The sequence below is a fragment of the Heterodontus francisci genome, chromosome 1 (genome assembly GCF_036365525.1).
Source record: "Heterodontus francisci isolate sHetFra1 chromosome 1, sHetFra1.hap1, whole genome shotgun sequence".
Classification (NCBI taxonomy): Eukaryota; Metazoa; Chordata; class Chondrichthyes; order Heterodontiformes; family Heterodontidae; genus Heterodontus; species Heterodontus francisci.
The window spans coordinates 194,657,227-194,672,930 of record NC_090371.1 but is presented as its reverse complement, the minus strand read 5'-3'; positions in this window follow the sequence as shown (position 1 = coordinate 194,672,930).

The window sequence follows — 15,704 nt, the reverse complement described above, 5'->3', positions numbered from 1 at the left end:
GGAGAAAAAAAGCAGGAAACTACAGGCCAGTTAGTTTACATCTGTCATAAGGAAAATGTTAGAAGCTATTATTAAAGGTTTTATAGCAGGGCATTTCGAAAATTTCAAGGTAATCAGGCAGAGACAACATGGTTTTGTGAAAGGGAAATCATGTTTAACCAATTTATTAGAGTTCTTTGAAGAAGTAATATTTTCTATGGATAAAAGGGAACCGATGAATGTACTATACTTCGATTTCCCAAAGGTATTTGATAAGGTGTCACATCAAAGGTTATTGTGGAAAATAAAAGCTCATGGTGTCGGGGGTAACATATTGGTATGGATAGATGGAGCAGTCACTTTGTTGGGAGTTTTCTATAGACCCCCCAATAGCAACAGAGACATGGAGGAACAGATTGGGAGGCAGATTTTGGAAAGGTGCAGAAGTAACAGGGTTGTCGTCATGGGTGACTTCAACTTCCCTAATATTGATTGGAACCTCCTTAGTGCAAATAATTTGGATGGAGCAGTTTTTGTCAGGTGTGTCCAGGAAGGTTTCCTGACTCAATATGTAGATAGGCCGACTAGAGGGGAGACTATGTTGGACTTGGTGCTTGGCAACGAACCAGGCCAGGTGGCAGATCTCTCGGTGGGAGAGCATTTCGGTGATAATGATCACAACTCCCTGACTTTTACTATAGTCATGGGGAAGGACAGGAGCAGACGGGATGGGAAAATATTTAATTGGGGGAGCGGAAATTACAATGCTATTAGGCAGGAACTGGGGAGCATACATTGGGAACAGATGTTCTCAGGGAAATGCACGACAGAAATGTGGAGGTTGTTTAGGGAGCACTTGCTGCGACTGCTAGATAGGTTTGTCCCGATGAGGCAGGGAAGGGATGGTAGGGTGAAGGAACCTTGGATGACAAGAGATGTGGAACAGCTAGTCAAGCGGAAGAAGGAAGCTTACATAAGGTTGAGGAAGCAAGGATCAGACAGGGCTCTAGAGGGTTACAAGGTAGCCAGGAAGGAACTGAAGAATGGACTTAGGAGAGCTAGAAGGGGACATGAAAAAGTCTTGGCGGGTAGGATTAAGGAAAATCCCAAGGCGTTCTACACTTATGTGAGGAACAAGAGGATGGCCAGAGTAAGGGTAGGGCCGATCAGGGATAGTGGAGGGAACTTGTGCCTGGAGTCGGAGGAGGTAGGGGAGGTCCTAAATGAATACTTTGCTTCAGTATTCACTAGTGAGAGGGACCTGGTCATTTGTGAGGACAGAGTGGAACAGGCTGATATGCTCGAACAGGTTGAGGTTAAGAGGGAGGATGTGCCGGAAATTTTGAATGATATGAGGACAGATAAGTCCCCGGGGCCAGACGGGATATACCCAAGGATATTACGGGAAGCGAGGGAAGAGATTGCTGCGCCTTTGGCGATGATCTTTGCGTCTTCACTGTCCACTGGAGTAATACTGGATGATTGGAGGGTGGCAAATGTTGTTCCCTTGTTCAAGAAAGGGAATAGGGATAACTCTGGGAATTATAGACCAGTCAGTCTTACGTCAGTAGTGGGCAAATTATTGGAGAGGATTCTGAGAGACAGGATTTATGATTATTTGGAAAAGCATGGTTTGATTAGAGACAGTCAGCATGGCTTTGTGAGGGGCAGGTCATGCCTCACAAGCCTTATTGAATTCTTTGAAGATGTGACAAAACACATTGATGAAGGAAGAACAGTGGATGTGGTGTATATGGATTTTAGCAAGGCGTTTGATAAGGTTCCCCATGGTAGGCTCATTCAGAAAGTAAGGAAGCATGGGATTCAGGGAAAGTTGGCTGTCTGGATACAAAATTGGCTGGCCCATAGAAGTCAGAGGGTGGTAGTAGATGGAAAGTATTCAGCATGGAGCTCGGTGACCAGTGGTGTTCCACAAGGATCTGTTCTGGGACCTCTGCTCTTTATGATTTTTATAAATGATTTGGATGAGGAAGTGGAAGGCTGGGTTAGCAAGTTTGCCGATGACACCAAGGTTGCTGGAGTTGTGGATAGTGTGGAAGGCTGTTGTAGGTTCCAACGGAACATTGACAGGATGCAGAGCTGGGCTGAGAAGTGGCAGATGGAGTTCAACCTGGAAAAGTGTGAAGTGATTCATTTTGGAAGGTCGAATTTGAATGCGGAATACAGGCTTAAAGACAGGATTCTTGGTAATGTGGAGGAACAGAGGGATCTTGGGGTCCATGTCCATAGATCGCTCAAAGTTGCCACCCAAATTGATAGGGTTGTTAAGAAGGCGTATGGTGTGCTGGCTTTCATTAACAGGGGGATTGAGTTTAAGAGCCGCGAGGTTATGCTGCAGCTCTATAAGGCCCTGGTTCGACTACACTTGGAATATTGTGTTCAGTTCTGGTCGCCTCATTATAGGAAGGATGTGGAAGCTTTAGAGAGGGTGCAGAGGAGATTTACCAGGATGCTGCCTGGACTGGAGGGCATGTCCTACGAAGAAAGATTGAGGGAGCTAGGGCTTTTCTCATTGGAGCGAAGAAGGATAAGAGGTGACTTGATAAAGGGGTACAAGATGATGAGAGGCATAGAGTGGATAGTCAGAGACTTTTTCCCAGGGTGGAAAGGGCTATCACCAGGGGGCATAATTTTAAGGTGATTGGAGGAAGGTTTCGGGGAGATGTCAGAGGTAGGTTCTTTACACAGAGAGTGGCGGGTGCGTGGAATGCGCTGCCAGCGGTGATAGTAGAAGCAGATACATTAGGGGCATTTAAGCGACTCTTGGATAGGTACATGGATGATAGTAGAATGAAGGGTAGGTAGTTAGTTTGATCTTAGAGTAGGTTAAAGGTTCGGCACAACATCGTGGGCCGAAGGGCCTGTACTGTGCTGTACTGTTCTATGTTCTATGTTCTATGTTCTATGATTGACTAACTAACAGGAAACAGAATAGGCATAAATGGGTCATTTTATGGTTGGCAAAATATGACAAGTGGTGTGCCCCAGGGATCAGTGCTGGGGCCTCAACTTTTTACAATTTATATAAATGACTTGGAAGAAGGGACCGAAGGTATGGTTGCTAATTTGCTGATGACACAAAGATAGGCAGGAAACTAAGTTGTGAAGAGGACATAAGGAGACTGCAGAGGGATTATAGGTAGGTTAAGCGAGTGGGAAAAGACCTGGTAAATGGAGTATAATGTGGGAAAAAGTGATATTGTCCATTTTGTCAGGAAAAATAAAAAAGAAGCATATTATCTAAATGGTGAGAGATTGCAGATCTCTGAGATGCAGAGAGATCTGGGTGTCCAAGTTCATGAATTGCAAAAGGTTAGTATGCAGTTACAGTAAGTAATTAGGAAAGCTAATAGAATGTTATTGTTTATTGAAAGTGAAATTGAATACAAAAGGAGGGAGGTTAGGCTTCAGTTATACAGAGCATAGGTGATACCACATCTGGAGTTCTTTTTTTATTTGTTTTGTGGGGTGTAGGCATCACAGGCTAGGCCAACATTTATTGCCCATCCCTAATTGCCCTGAACTGAGTGGTTTGCTAGGCCATTTCAGAGGACATTAAGAGTCAACCACATCGCTGCAGATCTGGAGTCACATCAATGTGGTTGACTCTAATCATCTGGAGTACTGTGTACAGTTTTGGTCTCCTTATTTAAGGAAGGATGTAAATGCGTTGGAAGCAGTTCAGAGAAGGTTTACTAGACTAATACCTGGGATGGACGGGTTGTCTTTTGAGGAAAGATTGGACAGGCTAGGCTTGTATCCGCTGGAGTTTAGAAGAGTAAGAGGTGACTTGATTGAAACATATAAGATCCTGAGTGGTCTTGACATGGTGGATGTTTCTGCTTGTGGGAGAATCTAGAACTAGGGGGTCACTGTTCAAAAATAAGGCGTCGCCCATTTAAGACAGAGATGAGGAGAAATTTTTTCTCTTAGAGGGTCATGAGTCTTTGGATTTCTCTTCCTCAAAAGGTGGTGAAAGCAGAGTCTTTGAGTATTTTTAAGGCAGTGGTAGATAGATTCTTGATAAGCGAGGGGGGTGAAAGGTTATCAGGCATAGGTCAGAATGTGGAGTTGAGGTTCCAATCAGATCAGCTATGATCTTGTTGAATGGCCAGCGGGCTCGAGGGGCTGAGTGACCTACTCCTGCTCCTAATTTGTATGTTCATATGTTCTCCATTTTCTATACTCCTCTTGGCTTTCTGTAGCATTGAGTTCTCGTTCTCTGACATAAGCTTTCCTTTTCCGCCTTATCATACTTTGTAAGCTCCTTGACATCCAGGGGATGCTTGATTTGGCCACCCTACACTTTCTCTTTGTGGGAACATGTTTACTATGAACCCCTGAATCTCCCCTTTGACTGGCTCCCACTGCTCCGACACTGATTTACCTTCAAGTAGCTGTTTCCAGTAGACTTTTGCTAAATCACTTCTCAGTTTAATAAAATTGGCCTCACCTCAATTTAGAACTTTAACTTCAGTTTTATCTCTAGTCCTTTTCCAAAATTATGTTGAAACTAACTGAATTATGATCACTACCACCAAAATGCTCTTCCACTGCCACTCCTTCCACCAGCCCAGCTTCAGGCACAAGAGGGGTTTAAAATTGATAAAGAGGAAGTATTAGATAGGCTATCTGTACTTAAAGTGGATAAAACACCAGGGCCGGATGAGATGCATCCAAGGACACTGAGGGAAGTGAGGGTGGAAATCGCAGAGGCACCGGCCATAATTCTTTAGTCTTCCTTGGACTCGGGAGTGGTGCCAGAGGACTAGAGAATTGCGATTGTCACACCCTTGTTCAAAAAAGGGTGTAAAGATAAGCCCAGCAACTATAGGTCAGTCAGTTTAACTTTGGTGGTGGGAAAACTTTTAGAAAAAATAACTTGGGACAAAATCAATAGTCACCTGAACAAATGCGAGTTAATTAGAAAAGCCAGCATGGATTTCTTAAGGGAAAATCATGTTTAACTAACTTGCTGGAGCTTTTTGAGGAGAGAGGGTTGATGAGGCAATGCTGTTTATGTGGTGTACATGGGCTTTCAAAAGGTGTTTGATATAGTGCCACACAGCAGACCTGTGAGCAAATCTGTAGCTCATGGAATAAAAGGAATGGTAGCAACATGGATATAAAATTGGCTGAGTGACAGGAAACAGAGTAGTGGTTAATGGATGTTTTTCAGGCTCGAGGAAGGTTTGTCGTGGAGTTCCCCAGGGATCAGTGTTGGGACCCTTGCTTTTCCTGATATATATTAATGACCTAGACCTTGCTGTACAGGGCATAATTTCAAAGTTTGCAGATGATATGAAACTTGGAAGCATTGTGAACTGTGAGGAGGATAGTGTAGAACTTCAAAAAGAACATAGACAAGTTGGTGGAATGGGCAGACAGGTGGCAGATGACGTTCAATGCAGAGAAATATGAAGTGATTCATTTTGGTAGGAAGAACATGGAGAGACAATATAGAATAAAGGGTACAATTCTAAAGGAGGTGCAGGAGCAGAGGGACCTAGGTGTATATGTGCATAAGTCATTGAAGGTGACAGGACAGGTTGAGAGAGCGGTTAATAAAGTATACAGAATCCTGGGCTTTATTAATAGGGGCATGGAGTACAAGAGCAAGGAAGTCATGTTGAACTTGTATAAGTCATTAGTTTGGCCTCAGCTGGAGTATTGTGTCCAATTCTGAGTGCCGCACATGAGGAAAGACGTGAGGGCATTGGAGAGAGTACAGAAAAGATTCGCGAGAATGGTTCCAGGGATGAGGAATTTCAGTTATGAAGATAGATTGGAGAAGTTAGGACTGTTTTCCTTGAAGAAGAGAAGGCTGAGAGGTGATTTGATAGAGGTATTCAAAGTCATGAGGGGTCTAGACAGAGTAGATAGAGAGAAACTGTTCCCACTCATGAAAGGATTGAGAACGAGAGGGCACAGATTGAAAGTATTTGGTCAGAGAAGCAAAAGTGATATGAGGAAAACCTTTTTCACGCAGCGAGTGGTTAAGGTCTGGAATACGCTGCCTGAGGACATGGTGGAGGCAGGTTCAATTGAATTCAATTCTAAAAAGGAATTAGACAGTTATATGTAAAGTAAGAATGTGCAGGGTTACGGGGAGAAGGCAGGGGAATGGAACTGAGGGAGTTGCTCTTTCAGAGAGCCGATACGGACACGATGGGCTGAATGGCCTCCTTCTGCACTGTAACAATTCTATGATTCTGTGATTGCCTAAAACCAAGTCCAAAACCATACCGTCTCTTGTTGGGCTTGCTACACATTGGTCAAACAAGTTCTCCTGAATGCACCTTAAGAATTCTACTCCCTCCATTCCTTTCACACTAAAGTGGTAGTTAAAATCCCCTACTATTACTGCCCTATTGTTTTTGCACTTCTCAAAGATTTGCCTACATATTTGCTCTTTTATCTCCCTCTGACTGTTTGGGGTTCTATAGTACACTCCCCGTAGCGTGACTGCCCCTTATTTGTTCCTAAGTTCAATCCATATGGCCTCAATTGACGATCCTTGTAAGATATAATCCCTCCTCACAGCTGTAATTGTTTCCCTAAACAAAATTGCTACCCCCTCCCCTTTTATCCCCCTCTCTATCTTGTCTGAAAACCCTGTAACCAGGAATGTTGAGCTGCCATTCCTGTCCCTCTTTAAGCCATGTTTCTGTAATACCTATGATATCATACTGCCACATTTCTATCTGTGCCTCAGCTCGTTTGCTTTGCTATACTTCTTACATTGAAGTATATACTCTTGATCGCTGTCAAACTCTTTTTTATTTTCTATCGTTAGTTTCCTCTGCCTTCCAGACTCACTCACTAATTTTCTGCCTTCCATTTCCATTTCTGATTTTGCCCCCTCCAAGTCTACCTCGGGTTCCCATTCCCCTGCCAAACTAGTTAAACCCTGCCCAACAGCACGAGCAAACTTCTTGCCAAAGATATTGGTCCTGGCCCTATTGACGTGCAAAATGTCTGCTTGGACAGGCCCCACCTCCCCCAGAACTGGTCCCAATGCCCCAGGAATCAAAAACCCTTCAGGTTAGCCACTGTCTCAATGGAGGAACTCATGCGCTCAAAGCCCTGAGTCACAACGGTGTACATGCACTGCACGGACTCCGCCATTGTCTGATCATGGCTCTGCAATGGCTCAGGGATCGCCAACATTTGGGAACTCATCTGCCTCTGATGCTCCAGCAAAACCCTCCTTGTTTGTGACACCCGAGGTCCAGCATCTTCACCCAGACGAGCATGGCTGTTTCTGTCCTCCGTCCTCCGAGGGGGACTGCCCACAGCAGACTCTGCCTCAATCTCCTCCTCCTGCTCACTCATGATGTGCTGCTCACCCAGTGCTGCCTGTTCTAATCTTTATTGAGGCCCAACCGAGGTGAATGTGTCTGTGCTGGTGGATGGTGCAGCGGAATGATGTGACAGTGCAGGCTCTGGAACATCTCCCCATGCCGAGGAGGCTGGTGACAACTGGGCTGGCACACTCTGCTCCTGCTCTGCTACCCGCCCTGTGGGAAACACAAGAAGGTGGTGATGAGAACTTGGGCAACTCAGTGGGTACCTCAGCACTACCAACCCCATTGATAACAGCGGTTGTATAGCCACAGCGCACATTGAACAGAAGTTTCCTCCATGCCCTTAACCTGAAGATGGAACTATCAAATGACCCTGCTCTTCACAGCTTCCCATCTCACCATCGCCCACAGCCTGATGCGATGGCACCCTCGCGTTTTCCAACACCGCCTCCTCCTTCGGGGTCAGATTGTGGAGATCAAGCACACCACCATCCATCCAAGATATTTCCCAGGAGTTCTACACTCTCTTACCCTGCCAGTTGAGGAGAGAATGATTTATGAGTAGGCTGCCCACCCTCACCTATTCCAGCTTGACATTCAATGAGCTGTTGCTCTCCTCAGTGATGTCCCCTCCTTAAATGCACCCAGATGTGAGGGTTGCTGATGTCTCAGTGATGTAACTGGTCTCTTGATCTGACAATGTTAGGGAGAACTATGGGAAGTCAGTCTGCTCAGTTGTCTGCATTCTGGGATATACAGATTTGGAGAACTGTCACCGGATGTCTGTTGCCACTCACGTCTCCAGACGTTATCAGGTCATTGAATCTTTTCCTACACTGGATCCACATCCTGCTGGTCACTTCTCAGTTGCTGACCTCCGTCACCACCTCCATCCAGGGTGTCTTTTTGTCTCTAAGCATGTTTCTTCTTCCAGACACCAGGAATAAGATCTCTCTTCTGTCTGCCACCTGTTACGATCGAGGCAGGAGGAGAGCACTGTTAACTCAGTCCCACTTCTCCACAGGTCACAATACATATATTTAAATTTTCCCTCTTACCAAAACAATCAATCAGATACTCTATTTTACCCCAGAATAAAACACACCAACCAGGTTTCTTAATAAACAAGAAAACTATCTGTTTATTATAAACCATGTCTTCACCATTAATGAAGTAAACATACACATGAATTGAAATATTAAAGCCCCTTATTTATCATAGCCCTCATGCACACCCACACCCACACACACACACAAGCAACCAGTTAACCAGGAAAGAAAGGATTTTTGTTAACAGCTATTACAAAGAAATAGAAGGAATAAAAAAAAACACTTCGACTGAAAAGTCAGCACAGAAGATGTCCCTTGTTTTGGTGAGGTGTCCCAAAGGCAAATAGATAGCTGCCACCAGGATCTTCTCACAACAGTCCCTTCCAGGCAATGCTGAAGATCAGTCCATTTCAAGGTGCAGCGACAGAAGGCTTCACATAGGTCTTACATCAGTTGTGCAGCAACAAAGGTTTTAATTCTCACACATTCGATGCGTGAAGTCCACGCGAATTGAAATATTAAAGTCCCTTATTTACCGTAGCCCTCATGCTCACACATACACACACAACCAACCAACTGGTTAACTAGGAAAAAAAAAGTGATTTTTGTTTATGGCTGTTACAAAGAAGTAGAAGGAATAAACAAAACACTTAGACTTAAAAGTCGGTATGAAAGATGTCCCTTATTTTGGTGAGGTGTCCCAAAGGCAAATAGACAGCTGCACGAGGATCTTCTCACAACAGTCCCTTCCAGGCGATGTTGAAGATCAGTCAGTGTAGGCTTTCAAGGTGCAACAACAGAAGGATTCACATAGGCCTTATATCAGGTGTGCAACAACAAAGGTTTTACTTCTCACACATTCGATGCAAAGTTCCTTCAAAGATGCAAGGTTTCTGCAAACAGGCAGGATTTGTTCAAATACAGGAGGCAACAGGAAACTGACACAGGATTTGCTTTTCAAGAGAAAGGTGAGCTGGCTGGATATTCTTCCAGTCTCCTAGCGGATCAATAAGCAAACTCCTTCTGTTTTTCAGGTCAAATACCAACTGTCTTTCTAACAGTTCAAAATGAAACTAACTTTTTCCAGAAACAAGTCCTGTGACAACCATAAATCCTAGCTTGTCAGTTCCTTGTAAATACCTGTCCCTTCAGCTCAGAACACAACCCCCTGCTGGGTTCTTTGCAAACAGGTCCCTTCCAGTAACACTTGCTTATATTCTGTCCAAACTTGCAGATAACTTCTTTTAAAAACAGCCACAAAGTTCAGCCTCTTCAAGATTCCAGATGAATCAGTGCCCACAATCCAACTATAATTTCTTAAAACATATTTTACAAAGAAAAATAGAAGCACACTGTATCAGTTAAAGCCTCAAGAAAGGCATTGGAGAACCTTGGTGCTGCCCATGGATGCCTGCTCGTGCCAGCGCTGGCCCTCCGAGTACTCTGCTGCTCAATCTGATCAGTGAACAGCAAGCCCAGCCATGGCTGCCATTTGCCTTTTCAAAGGGTCCTCAGTTATGGGCGGCACAGTGGCACAATGGTCTCACAGCATCAGCAACCTGGGTTCGGATCTGGGTCCTGCCTGTGCAGAGTTTGCAAGTTCTCCCTGTGACTGCATGGGTTTCTGCTGGGTGCTCCTGTTTCCTCCCACAGCCAAAGATTCACAGGTTAATAGGTAAAGTGGCCATTGTAAATTGTCCCTAGTGTAGGTAGGTGGTAGGAGAATTGAGGGAAGTTGGGGATGTGGTAGGAAATATAGGATTAGTATAAATGGGTGGCTGATGGCTGGCACAGACTCGGTAGGCCGAAGGGCCTGTTTCAGTTCTGGATCTCTCTATGACTCTATTTACTGGATCCCACCTCCAGGGTGCTCCCAGTACCTCTAATCTGGTGCTGAACCTGCCCTCGGGCTAATCACACCCTTTGAATATGAAACTCATGTTGTGTGCTTTATATCAAATGATGATTTTTCAATCACCGGCTGGAAATCCAAATTGAATTTTTAAAAAACAGAGACTAAAGGTGACAGCTAAAGATGGTTAGCCCAATTTGCCTCACTGTACCTTCCACATTCCAACCCAATGAGATGGAGACACCATGGGCTGAATGTTATCAGCGCGCCGCACATCGCGACGGCTTTGAACTCAGCGGCCTTCAGACACGAAGCGCTGCTGCTGAGCCCCCGCGATATTTCGTGAAGTGGCTGCCCTTGATGACGTAGAGGGGACGGCTGCTCCGTACATGGCAATGGCGTCCGGCGCCACCGTGCAGGCGCTGCCGCCATTTTTAAAGGGCTTCAAGTCCTTCAGGTTCAATAAAATTTTTAAAGGTGCCGGTGCCCAGAAATAACAAACAAAATGTCAGAAACATTTTCATTCCCCTTTCCAACTTGCCCACTGAGTTATCAATTAATAAAATAACCAATTACCACCGAAAAAACAATTTGCAAAATTATAAAATTTAACACCCACCTTCAGAACATTTGCCCTCGACCCCTTCCCACCATCCCCAAAACCAATATAAAAGGTTTTCCCGCTTCCCCCACCCTGATAATTTCACTCCTTCCCCCTCCCCATCAGTGTCTCGTCTCGGAACTCTGTACGGAGCTCTGAAGGTACGTGAGTTGCGGCCAGTGGCCATGGTATCAGCATGGGATGGCCGCTGGGACAAGGTAAGTATATGTAAATTAATTTGTATTGATTTTACTATTTAAATGAGGCCCCGCCACCGAGTGGTCGGGAGGCCGCACCAAGGCCTCACCGCCACCGGTAAAATGCGACGGGGATCATAGCGGGCTGCTCCCACAAGTACTTTACGGGCCCCTCCGCCATGACCCCCGATATTATGGGGCTGGTAAAATTCAACCCATTGTCTGCAAAGACCCATCAAGGACAATGACCTGGGGAATCTGAGTGAATCATATATTCTGTCCCCATTAGCAAGGCATCAAGGCAATCACCTGAGGTATTCAACTGGTGGAGATGGACCACTAAACCTAAGCACTTGAACAATGGGACCCTAGCTATGAGAAGGAGATTCCCAGACATGTATTAATTAAGTTGCAAGGGGGAATACGCTAGTAATAACCATGTTTGAATCACTGGGTGACAGTCATGTGACAGGTCCACTCTTCGTGTGCTTAAGCTTCTACTTTCTCTGCAGTAAGGGAACAAGCAGCCAGATGCTGATGAGAAGAGATCTGAGTGGGGTCACTGCTTCCTCCCTCTATCTCTCTCTCCAACCCACCTTGCAAGCTTCGAAACCAGTTTGCTGGCCATGACCACCCCGGGACTCCCCTGCTGCAGGCGGAGACTCCTTGAAGGAAACCAATCCGGTAGTACTGTCTCCAGGAGGACAGTCAAATCAGCCATCTGTATCATAATCGGAAGCATCGGGACCACCGAGTGAAAGTCGCAAGACCACCAAATTCAGCCTGAAGCAAGCCGAGTCACCAACCTCCACAGACTGAGTACCCCTTTTATTTCTCGGGACTCTAATTTGACCAATCTATCCTCCCTCCTCGCGCTGTATTCTATTTGTGTGTATGTATGAACTTAAAGAGTGTGTGTGTGTTTGTGAAAGTCGGTGTGTATTTTATTATTTTACTTACCTCTTTCTTTGTTAAACTCAAGAAAACCAGTCCAATTTGTTATTTTTATGATCACAGTGTGTAAATAGTTAAACACTCACTGAATTGGCAAGTATGCACTTTTCAAAAAGAAGTAAACATGTTGCAGTCAAACAAGGAGAGGGAAAAGAGGTGAAACATTTGACCCCTCCTCATCTGATCGTAAGAATGACACTGACGCAACATGGGGTCAGGATCTGGAAATGATCCAGATTCTTGACCCTGGATTGAAAATCTAGCCCAATGTATTTGTTTAATGGTTGTGCCTTTTCCTTATTCCCCATTATAATTTTTCTTGTCTCTGTCTCCAAGGGATCAACATTCACCTTCACTAATCTCTTCCTTTTTACATGCCTATAGAAGTTTTTACAGTCTCTTTTCATGACTCCAGCTAGTTTACTCTTATATCCCATTTTCTCATTATCCATTTCTTTGGCATCATTTACTGAATTTTAAAATCCTCCTAATCTTCAGGCTTGCTACTCTTTTTGGTAACATAATAAGCCTCTTCCTTTTATCTAATACTATCTTTAACATTTCTTGCAGCCACAGCTGGACCACTTTTCTCATAGGGTTTTTATTCCTTAGGGGAATGTATATTTGTTGCAAATTATGAATTAATTCTTTACATGTTTGCCATTGCTTTTCTACCATCATATATTAAATCTAGTTTCCAAACCTAGCTTTGTCAACTTGCCCCTCATACCTACATGGTTTGCTTTGTTCAGATTTAAGTTCCTCGTTTCAGACTTAACTAAATCACTCTCAAGCTCAATTAAAAAGTCTATCATATTATGATCATTCTTCCACACAGGCTCCTTTACTACAAGGTTATTAATTAACCCTATTTCATTTCACAATACAAGATCTAAAAAAACAACATTAGGTATTTGGTTCCTTGACATACTGTTTAGTTTAGTTTAGTTTAGTGATACAGCACTGAAACAGGCTCTTCGGCCCACTGAGTCTGTGCCGACCATCAACCACCCATTTATACTAATCCTACACTAATTCCATATTCCTACCACATCCCCACCTGTCCCTATATTTCCCTACCATCTACCTACACTAGGGGCAATTTATAATGGCCAATTAACCTATCAACCAGCAAGTCTTTGGCATGATCTATGAAACTCTTGAATTTTCCATAAACTTGACCTTCACAGTATGACTGCAAGCTGGCATAACCCAAGCAGAAGGTGGCATGATTTGGAGCAGGATATAATTATATTTTGGCCACCGATCAAAATTTCTAGCTCTTTGAGGGCAGAGTCACCATATCTGCAGCCTCATATGGGGAGATGTATTCTGATAACATGCAAATGAGGAAAATTCATCATGCAATATATTCTTATTCTAAACCTCCTCTGTCCCAAAACACACTACAGTATAACAATTGTACCTTTGCAGCTAAATTTGATGTATGAAATAGAATCTTTTTCAGCTGTTTTGCCCCTCTCAAATTTCCTACTAGTACCACAACTGAAGTCTAATGTCAGCAGATGGTTAATTATGAAGAAATATTGACAAGTATTTTAGCTCTTCAACCAAAACCTTTGAATTGATGGTCTTAGTGTGCAGCATGTGTGTATGTGTGCATGCTTCCATCTGAAAGACTGAAGCAAGTATCATGTTGCACTGCTATTTATTATTTATGTTTGATTTACACACTGCCAATCATTGTACAGAGAAAAAAAAAGAATTAAACCTGGTGGCATAAATTCTGAAGTTGTTTGCATTTATATTATTTCATAATGAAGTTGTAAACCACTTTTGGCCATCTATTCCGTCTTGATTTACTTTTCATAATAGCTTGGACATGTCGCATTGACTTACTTGTTCATCACAGTGTTGCCACCAAAGTCATGAGACAAAGTAAGCAGAAGGAATATTACTTCGTAAAGAATAAATGCCATGCTAATTGCCTTATATTCAATTGACAGCCTTGGCTCACTGGTAGCAATCATATGTCTTAGTCGTAGGTCCTACTCCAGTGGCTTGAGCACATTGGCCTGGTTTTGCACTCAGTTGTGAAGTAACAACACATGCCCTGACCTTGCAGAAAGCTACTTACAAAGATCTAGCGATCTCCATAGTATGGATGTCACTTTTCCTGATGTTAATTTCATTCTGTAGTTAGCGCAAGTGGATTTCAGGAGTCCAGCAACAGCGGTGTCATCAAGCAAGCTAAGCAACGAATCGCATTGCAGAAAATGCACAGACAGCAAAGCAGGAAACAGAAAGCACCGATTATCCTTCAGATGTTAATACAGATAATGAAATAAAAATTAGGACATACACGTGAGAATTAAGGTTGAAGCTGAAATACCAAAAACAAACTTATTTAAAGATCTATGGAATTTTTAAATCATAATGAATATATTTGACATTGCACAGGCATAAAATTATATTTTCAGAGCCAGGGAAGCTGTTCAGTAGTAATTATGAATTTAGTATGCTGTTAAAAATCCAGTTACACCTCATTCAGCAAGACATAATTTTTCAAGGGTTTTTACACTAATTCTCATTGCTTAAAAGTGGAAGTTCATGTCAATTCAAACGACTTCTAAGATTTTTATCTGCAGGGATTTCAACAGTATTTTTTGTGGAGGATAAGGGAATCACTGGCGACATCTTTTGAATTTGTGCATTTAACTGTGCATTAGCAAGTGCGTGAACACCAGAAGTTGCTGTCAGTTTAAAAGTTGCAATGAAAAAGACAGTTTTGCCATCATTACAACCACAAAATTCTGGCCATTCTGGCAGTTCAGTACCGTACTGCAGGAGTGTTGTCCATTTGGAGATGCTGTCATTCAGATGAGCTGTTAAACCTGTTCTCTAAGATGGACATTAAAGATCATATGGCTGTATTTGAAATGCTTGGAGATTTTCAGGTGCCTTGGCCAACATTTATCTCTCAACCAACACCATCAAAAACAAAAGTTTATTGGATCATTCTGTTTGCTGTTTGGGGGACTTTGCTGTGTGCAAATTAGCTGCTGTATTTCCCTACATTGCAACAGTGGCAACACTTGGTCTTTAAGGCTGTCAAAAGCTTTGGGATATCCTAAAATCACAAAAGGTGCTATATAAATGCAAGCTCTTTGCTTACATTTGGAAAGTGGCTTATTTCAATATTTTTAAATGTCAGGCCAGGAGTGTGGGCACATCACAGATGTCACAGTGATTTTCATTCTTTATGCAACACTGCTGTACAGGAACAGAGAGGGGGGGGGGAGTAGGGAGAGATGGGGGGAACTGAGTCAGAGGGGAGAGAGAGAGATGAGAGAGAGAAAGGGGGGAGAGAGAGAGAGGGAGAGGGAGAGAGAGAGTAGAGAGAGAGAGAAGGGGGGATAGAGAGAGAGGGGGCACAGAGAGAGGGGAAGAGAGAGATAGGGGCAACAGAGAGAGAGGGGAGTGAGAGAACGGAGGGAACAGACAGAGAGAGGGGGAACAGAGAGAGAGGGAGGGTGAGAGAAAGAGAGAGAGGGGGAGAGAAAGAGAGAGAGGGGGAAGAGAGAGACAGGGGCAGAGAAAGAGGGAAAGAGAGAGAGAGGGGGGTGAAAGAGAGAGGGGGAAGAGAAGGGGGGACAGAGAATGAGATGGGGCAGAGAGAGGAGGGGGCAGAGAGAGAGAGGGTGGCATAGAGCGAGAGGGAAAGAGAGTGAGAGAGAGAGGAGTCAGAGACGGGGGTGGGAGGGGGGACACAGAGAGCAAGGA